The 9,242-nt window shown below is 44.5% G+C and overlaps 1 long non-coding RNA gene across 1 annotated transcript; it reads left to right on the top strand.

Moving 5' to 3' along the window:
• The first annotated feature begins 2,091 nt into the window (after window positions 1–2,091).
• Window positions 2,092–8,222, top strand: LOC126543022 (uncharacterized). Its single transcript, XR_007601910.3, has 3 exons — window positions 2,092–2,216; window positions 7,079–7,288; window positions 8,125–8,222. It is a non-coding gene; the product is annotated as an uncharacterized lncRNA (long non-coding RNA).
• Window positions 8,223–9,242: the final 1,020 nt, after the last annotated feature.

The following is a 9,242-nucleotide window of genomic DNA, read 5'->3' as shown; positions in this document are numbered from 1 at the left end:
AACCCAAGTTACAAAACATGGATGAATAATATTCAATAAGGTTATAATTATTCAGTGAACATGGCTGGTGCAAGACAGTCTTGTTTCATGGACAGGTGTAAATTTCCACAATTTTCAATCAACTTTCTAGTAACACTGGTAACTAGAAAGTTGTTAAAAATGATTTAGTGAAAATGAACATATAACAGCATCTGAACTATAAATGAATATGCAAAGACTGGCTGCCTTTAAAAAAATGTTTTTTTGCACAGTAACTGTTTTCCTAATTTTTAATCAACTTCCTAGTAACAGATGATAGTAGAATGTTCATAGAAAAAAATTGCTTCTAATACCGGACGCTAAGAGGAAATATGGTCTCACCAATTCAAGATGAGGGCACGTATTCTCGAAAACATGACAGCTAGTGCCATGGGAAGCGTGTATATGAGCGGTGATCATGAATTTGTGCTCAGTAGGTGTCAAAGAAGCCCGTAGGCCATACACCATAGTACTAGACGGAGCTGCACGGACGGCGCGCTGATCGGCTCGTGTTCGCCAACTAAAGCGGGAGACACACGGTCCGATCCGGCGTCCGACGCGCCGAAACTGCAGCCCGAATCGAGGTGTTTTGCCGTGCCGAAGCGCCGGATCGGACGTCCGGCGTGCGACAAACCGGGCAGATTTTCATCGTCCGACGTGTCCGACAACTGCACCGTCGTCTGGCCACAGCCAATGGCAGCGCGGCTGGCATGTGACGTTCTCTGACGTTCCCTCCACGGAGGCGGTGCTGGCTGGCCGGTTTCTCGCAGTTATTCTTTTTCCTTGCCTGCTGCAGTTTGTTTCTGACATGAGATAGTTACCAGTTCAGTAAAATTATCTCGAACGTGTGCCTGTTATTCAAACCAGCGCCCTGTACACTATCACTAAGCTACTGGTGAGATCGGGAGCTGCGACGCGAGGGCATTGCGCGAGGAGACATCACACATCGACCGTCTGAGCGAGGCTGCCCGCTTCGCTTGCACGTTTGCCCTTCGCAACGACTGCGTCGAGTAAACCAATTGTATTTAATTACGGCCGACCTAAGTGTACAGTGTTAATTGTTTTGGCAAAAATAAGCACTCTTCGACGAGCTCGGGCTGGATCGCAAGCGCCGTCGGCTGCAACGTCCGCCTAGCTATGCCTACTGGCCCTATCGCTGGCTTTAGCGGAGCCGTCAGTGGACAACGCGCCGTCGTGAAGTGTTCTGTCACTCACAGGGGCATAATTTTATCGACAGCGTTCGCGTAAAGCGAAGCAGTGTTGTGCAGAGTTGTTTATATTGCGTTTCTCGACGTGGATATGAACTCAAGCTGGGGAGCTAGATGTGGGCGGAGCTTACGCGCCGCTCATGCCGTAGCATGCAGCGCCGCACGTCGGATCGGACACCGAATCGTACCGCGTGTGTCTGTATAGCTCGCTCATGGTTGAGCTGAAGTCACCGTATATTCTTCATAAATAAGGAAGCCTACCTAGGCACTGTAAACCCAACGATTGGGGCCTAAATGCCTCTCCGCCTCCCACTACGGCTTCCGTTGAGTGACAAAGTCTGATCTCGAAGGCCGTGCTTTTGCAACCTGCATGCACCTGAAGCAAATGCGAATCTTGAAGGCAACATCCGCTTAGTTTTTATTATATATACATTTCCTTGAACTTCGTGTCACAAAGTACAAAGTACACACTTTTGGACCAAACAAATCTATTAAAGGACTCTGTCAAATGTTATTAGGAAAAAACACGCAATTTTTTCATTTATTATATATTTTTCTACAAAACCGCAGAGTGGCGCTACTGCAGTATTTGTTTGGTCGACACACCACGTTGGTTGTAGTGAATGCTTCTTGCAGTAAGGTGGTATTTGAGTTATATTTTAGAAGTGCCTAGACAAAACATGCTCCTTGTCGTGTGCAGTAACCATCCCAAACCCTCCGGACTCGTGTAACGCCATTAGTTCGCCGTGTGTTTCGAGCGATCCACCAGTGTCGTCAGTGAGTGCCCTAGTACAGTGCCCGTCCGAGCTGCCTTTGTTCTGCCGAGCTGCCTGCCCGCGCTCTCGTGAAAAGTCTGGTAGTTTGGAAGACTGATGAAGGTTGTGCTTTTGTGGAGCTGGAATTCATCGGAAGTTCTACAGTGCTTGCGCCAGAGAAACGTCGGTGCCTCTGTACCTGTTAGACGAAGGAGCGTTTGCCAAGTCTTGAAAGGTAAGCAAGTTTGGCGCTTGCGCACATTCTTGAAGCTTATGATTTACGTAATGAGCGTTGTGTAACTAGCTAGAGCAAAGCGCTTTCTTATCGTATGTTAGCCATGTTGCTGTGCACATTTAGCAAGCAATTTCACGAAAGCTTCCTCTGATGTTACAGCGTACTTGCATTCTGCTACCCGCCTTGATTGCTATGCCTGAATGGGCACACAATTATGAAAACACATTGAAAGTTGGTGTTCGTTCGGTAGTTTCCTGGCAAGAAGTTACTCGCTATATAGGCATTCCCGCAAGTACAGTACATGTGTAATGTATGCGTCGATGTATCATGGGCTTCGCGCGTTGACACACGATTGCTATGTTTGACGCTTAAGCAGATAGAAGCTTGTATGAAGATTTTTGTATGTATATAGTTCGGTTTGGAAGTCCGCGTCGCGAGAACCTGTGTGTATTGTTTATGTTCTTGAGTGTCTTCGCGTATTTGTCTTCTATGTTACAGAGCGGATATAGGCCGATGTTACAATAACAAGGTGCATTTTTAATCTAGACATTTCAATCGGACGCCGGCCTTTAAGAAAGACAGACCAACCAAATCTTAATAACGAAATGTCAGCTCTTGCAATCGTAGGTTACGGCAGTGCGTAATAATTTAAAGACTGCGATTTTGTAGCGATACTTACCCCTCGATTCTACATCACTCTTCTCGCCCACCGCTAACGGCCGGCAGCTGCAGTACGTAGCACGGGCCGGGGCGTCGGTCAGCCCACTAACGAATAGCGAAAAGGAATACCATCGCTAGAAAATCGCGGTCTTTAAATTATTACGCAAATTTTGTGCACAATGAGATGTTATAAACACACCTTGCATGTACATGAAAAAAAAGGTTTACAACAAAGATGACATATATGCATGGGCACATATATGTGTCAATAAAATACTGGAGCGTCTTTCTGCCTACAGAAAAAGAAGTTATGTCTCCTTGAGGGCTTGGCTGCTTGAACCTCTGAGGGAAGGTTTTCTCTAATCCCTATTTTTGATATCTAAATGCTTATGTGGCATGTACAAACTGCTTGCATCAATTTCTCATTGGGATGAGCTGTCTAAAATTTAATTTTCAGTAATAATTGCAATAATTAACTCATTTCACCTGTCTTCTAATCAGGCACGTACCCAGGGGGGGGCCCGGGGGGGCCCGGGCCCCCCCCGAAATCAAGTGGCATACCCCCCCCCACCCTCCCCACCCACGCCACCACTCCTCACACATTCCTAGAGCGCCGCCAGATCAATGTTGAGACTTGGCAGCTGTTCATCGGTCAGCATTATGCTGCCTTTTTCACTCCTTTTAGATGGCGGTAGTTATCGGCACCTCTTGTAATGTGACGGACACTTTTCTCATAGATTCCGCACCCGCGCGATTAACTCGAGATGCGTTCAGTTGTCACCATCTATTCAACCGTCACGCGCATAGCTGTTGCTTTTGTTAGTTCAATCTTCTTTGTTTAGGCTGATCCTGGGACTAGGAGAGCGATGCGGCTGTTACTCAGCTGGTCTGCACTCTCATGGAACGAGTTGCGGCCGGAGAAAATGCCAATTGCGTTTAACTTTTCCTTTTGCTTCATTATTTCCTTGAGTTACGGCTCGCTGCGACGCTGCAGATGCCCGGAACCATATACACGTGATATAGGTTAGATAAGGTGGGAAATAAAATAATGTGAAAGAGCGTCCATCATGAAACACTGCAATAACCCTTAAGCCCATGAGCAAGATGACTGTCGTCCGTTACCTCGTCTGTTTTTCCCTAATTGTATAGCACTTTTCGTGCAAAATTGGCAACTGGAAACAAAAAATCGCAAGGAGTTGAGAAATTAAGCGATCTACTAAGGGAGAGAGCCAAGGCAACAACCAAACTGCAAGCAAAAGCGAATAATAAGGAAGTTAACCGTTGTTTATGAGAATATTTATGGATCAACATCTTTTTATTTAAAAAAGGAAGTAGAGAAAACGCCGCCGGAAGTGGAGAACAATTACTTGTTTTGAATGGCGCTTCTACAGTTATCGGTCGAACCGCCTCACGTAGCCACTTCTGTGCTGTGCTTATGTGGCTGTTTTTCTAACCTTTCGTGGTGAGCGCAGTACGTCTAGAATCGCAGAGTCCTGGGCTCTACGCGGTTGTATGGGACTGGCGGCCGCACAGCGTTACGCAATTCGCGGAACTGTCAAAACTGATCAACAAGGCGAAAATAACTGATATTCGAAACTATAACATGAGAAAGACTGAAGAAGCCGTAAAAAATGAACGCAACCTGAAATCAGTAAAAAAGAAACCTGGCATAGGACAAACCATGATGTATGCGCTAAAAGATAAGAAGGATAGTATCATCAGAAATCTCGAAGATATAGTAAAAGCAAGCGGAAAAATTCTAAGCTGACCCGTATACAGTACCCAGAAGAGTCACGATACTTCACTTAGAAACAGTAATGAACAGGACACAGAGACTCTCCTATAACTAGCTGTGAGGTCAGAAGGGCCCTGCAAGACATGAAACGATGAAGAGCGGGAGGAGAAGGTGGAATAACAGTCGATTTAATCAAAGATGGAGGAGACATAATGCTTGGAAAACTGGCGGCTCTTTATACGAAGTGTCTATCGACTGCAAGGGTCCCAGAAAACTGGAAGAATGCAGACATTATACTAATCCACAAAAAGGAGACGTTAAAGAATTGAAAAATTATAGGACCATTAGCTTGCTCCCAGTATTATATAAAATATTTACCAAAATAATATCCAATATAATAAAGGCAACACTGGATTTTGTCAACCAAGGGAACAGGCTGGCTTCAGGAAGAGATACTTTACAATGGATCACATCCATGTCATCAATCAGGTTATCGCGAAATCTGCAGAGTACAATAAGCCCCTCTATGTGGCTTATATAGATTACGAAAATGCATTTGATTCAGTAGAGATACCAGCAGTCATAGAGGCACTACGTAATCAAGGAGTACAGAACGCTTACGTAAAAAGCTTGGAACGTATTGCTACATGCGTCTGGTATTCGTTTGTTTGACCGATGCGCGTGGGCGCCATCACTCCAGAAAAGAGGAGGAAGAACGAACTGGGCTCGCGCTGTGAATCTAACCGGTCAGCGCTGCAACCATTGTTGTAAATATAATCTGTAAATAGTTTCTCGTCTTACTGACTCGTTCTTCGCGTAAGAATATCTACAGAGGTTCTACAGCTACCTTAATTCTACACAAGAAAAGCAGGGAGATACCTGTAGAGAAAGGGGTCAGACAGGGAGACACAATTTCTCCAAAGCTATTCACTGCGTGCTTAGAAGAATTCAAGCTATTAAACTGGGAAGGCATAAGAGTAAAGATCGACGGCAAATATCTCAGCAACCTTCGGTTTGCCGATGACATTGTTTTATTCAACAACAATGTAGACGAGTTAAAACAAATGATTGGAGACCTTAACAGAGAGAGTGTAAGAGTGGGGTTGACTATTAATATGCAGAAGATGAAGATAATGATAAATAGCCGGACAAAGGAACAAGAGATCAGGATCGCCAGTTGGCCACTAGAGACTGTGAAGGAGTACGTTTACCTAGGTCAATTAATCACAGGGAACCCTGATCATGAGAAGGAAATTCACAGAAGAATAAAAATAGGTTGGATCGCATACGGCAGACATTGCCAGCTCCTGACTGGAAGCTTACCATTATTATTCAAAAGTAAGGTGTGCAATCAGTGTATTTTGCCAGTGCTGACATATGAGGCAGAGACTTGAGAGCAAGTTAAGGACAGCGCAAAGAGCGATCGAACGAAGATTGCTAGGCACAACGTTAAGAGAGAGAAAGATAGCGGTTTGGATCAGAGAGCGAACGGGTATAGACGATATTCTAATTGACATCAAGAGGAAAAATGTAGCTGGGCAGGTCATGTAATGCGCCGGTTAGATAACCGTTGGACCATTAGGGTTACAGAATGGGTACCAAGAGAAGGAAAACGCAATCGAGGACGACAAAACACTAGGTGGAGCGATGAAATTAGGAAATTCGCGGGCGCTAGTTGGAATCGGTTGGCGCAGCACAGGGGTTATTGGAGATCGCAGGGAGAGGCCTTCGTCCTGCAGTGCACATAAAACAGGCTGATGATGATGATGATGATGATGGAGGTGGTGGTGGGCCCCCCCCGAAAAAAAATCCTGGGTACGTGCCTGCTTCTAATGACTAAAGCTCTATGCTTCTACCTTGACAAACCTTTTGTGAAATTAGTTTGATGAGGCCCAATATACAGGGCTTTCTAAATTGAAGGTATCAGTACCTATTAAAGACTATGCTAACTATGAAAATGCTGCTTGTGTATGTGGTTTATTCACTCTGTCAGACAAAATCTTTACACCCAAGTGCAGTCAGTAAATTGAAAACTGCATGTCTGCAAGGGGAAGTCAGAATTGTATTTGAAGACAATCGCATCTTGTTTGATAGTTCTCGAGCACTTGTGCGTCACTAATCGAGCACAGCTTGGCCCAATACTCGATGAGGCTTGAAGCTTTCAGTGTCTGCTAATCACTAAAACAGCACCAGATCTCACTCTGTGTCAAGGGGTGGCACACATTTGCTTAATTCTAGGCAGATGCATGTCTTTCTTTCGCATTGAAGTTCCCAATACTTTCTAGTCTTACGTAAAAGTACACAGCTCAGTACAATGCATGTATGGTATACGTAAGGCTGCTTTGTTCTTTAAACCGAATCAACGAGAAGCAGCGACTTCCGTTTTTGCAAACCTTACCCTACTTCCTAACCATTCCTTGATCAAACGTGTATAAAATGAATCTGTGTTTGTTGTATTCTTTCACAGGTAGACATCAGTGACGGTGTATACGTTGAAAAGGGCATGCTGAAGAGGCTGTGCCTGGATGCTAACAACTCAGGATTTCACTTCGCGGAGGGCCTCCTTAAAGCTCCTTTTTCAATAGAAGACGTTGAAGGGAGGTCCTTCTTTGGGTGGCTGTCAAATGCCTTCCTCAGAAGGATCCGTTGGATTCCAAGAAGGTCAACACCATAGTAGGTATGTGTGTCACAAAGAAGCATCTTAATATTCTTTGTGCAGTTTTCAACAAAACTCCTTTCATGTCAATTTCAGTGCTATCTTAGGGTATACTCCTTTCTTTCCTGCTAAAATAGCTATTAACCTGATTATAATAGCATACTATAATGCAAGCTTTGCCACCATAACTAGAAAATTGTCATTACTGTTGGCATATGTATTTTTGTGATAGAGGCCCTGGTCATATGATTGCACTGATAATATAATTTCCTGTCTTGTGGAAAGCTAACATGTTTAGTAACAAGCTCACTTTGACAATGTCTGCCTGCACAGCAAAGGCATTTTCTAATCTTGCTGTAGAACGTCCGTAATGCCTGTTCAACTGCTTACATGTTGCTTGTATCATTTCGTGGTTCTTAAGTGCAACACAAAAGTCAACTCTTCTGTGTACCTGTGCCCAAGCAAAGCTGCAGCACTGTTATGACTGGCACCTTGCCTTTCCTAAGATAATTCACACATGAAACTTCCATGTACTGGTCACAATACGAATATCGAAGTTCATTAAACTGAAGTTGATTTACAGCTTTTGTTTGTAGATGACAATTGGTATGATAGAGTTTGTGTGTCGTGCATCTGTTGGTGGGTTACGCACATCCATCACGCTCCCAGCTTTAACGCACTAATTCAGTCATTTCATGCATTTTTAGGACTTTGCACAAAACAGGTGGAGATGTTTAGAGCTCACAGGGTTGAAAGCTTGTCTCTTGTGCACTTCCTTTTTAAGAAACAGATGCATGGTGTGTTGCAATGTCACTGTAGCAAAACTAATATATTGCTTTTTCTCTTCTCTTTTCTAGACTACACAACGCAACATTTCAGCCTACTTCCAGGGCAGCTGGAGAACTCGTCCTCCTTACTAGCCCGGGGATATTAAATGGATGTGTTCAAGCACAAATGGAAACCTGTCTTCTTCTGTTGCATGCCACACCTAGCGACTTGGCAATCACTATTCGCCACAGACAGATAGTTGACAGGATGTTACTAGCAAGTCGTTAGGATATATAAAAATGGTTAATAAATAGTCGCTGCACAGTTTTTAGGAAGCAAATAAAAATTTTATTCAGAGATAATCAAAGCTTATTTTTGCAATATATAATTGCAAAAGTAATTACCTCTGAATAAAATTTTTATGTACTTCCTAAAAACTGTGAAGCGACTATTTATTAACCACCTTTATACATCCTAACGACTTCCTAGTAACATCCTGTCAACTATCTGTGGCGAATAGTCGACAGGATGTTACTAGCAAGTTGTTAGGATGTATAAAGGTGGTCAATAAATAGTCGCTTCACAGTTGACACTTTCTAACGACATATGATAATAAGCAGTCGGTAAGAATTCTATCGACATTTTATATCTATACTTTCAATTCAATATCGGTGGCCAATAGTCGGTAGGATGTTAGTAGGAAGTTGTTACAGAGTCTAAAGACGGTTTAAAGAATGTCGATAGGTTCTAGTAACATTTGTCTAAAGACGGTTTATAAAATGTTACTAAAAATTTTTGTATGGGTAAGCAGTCAGCAGCGCAGTGCAGGCAACAGGCGTCGAGAAAAGAAGATCCTCCGGCGGCTAACAGCGAGGTGAGAGGTGCAGCGGGCGACTTCCGGTCCGGAATGGTCGCAGCGACGCAGAATTCGCCGAACCGCGCCGCAGAACTCAGCGACCGAGTTGCGAGCCCCGCAACCAAGTACCCAGCCGCAAGGCCGAGCGAAAGACTTCACCCGCAAGGACAGAGTGGACCCCTGCTGCGCAGCGAGGTGCAAGCCATCGTCAGGGGTGTGTCGGCGCGCCTTTGCCGATCTTGCGTGCCGACCCCCGCGAGGGTGCGCGACGACAGAGAGAGCTGTGTCGGGACGAACAGAAAGAAACGCCTTCGACCGTACCAGAGGGGAACGACCTCCGGGAACATCAGA

The sequence above is a fragment of the Dermacentor andersoni genome, chromosome 2, assembly GCF_023375885.2.
Source record: "Dermacentor andersoni chromosome 2, qqDerAnde1_hic_scaffold, whole genome shotgun sequence".
Classification (NCBI taxonomy): domain Eukaryota; kingdom Metazoa; phylum Arthropoda; class Arachnida; order Ixodida; family Ixodidae; genus Dermacentor; species Dermacentor andersoni.
The sequence above is the reverse complement of the archived record's forward strand: the minus strand, read 5'-3'. Positions and strand labels throughout refer to the sequence as shown.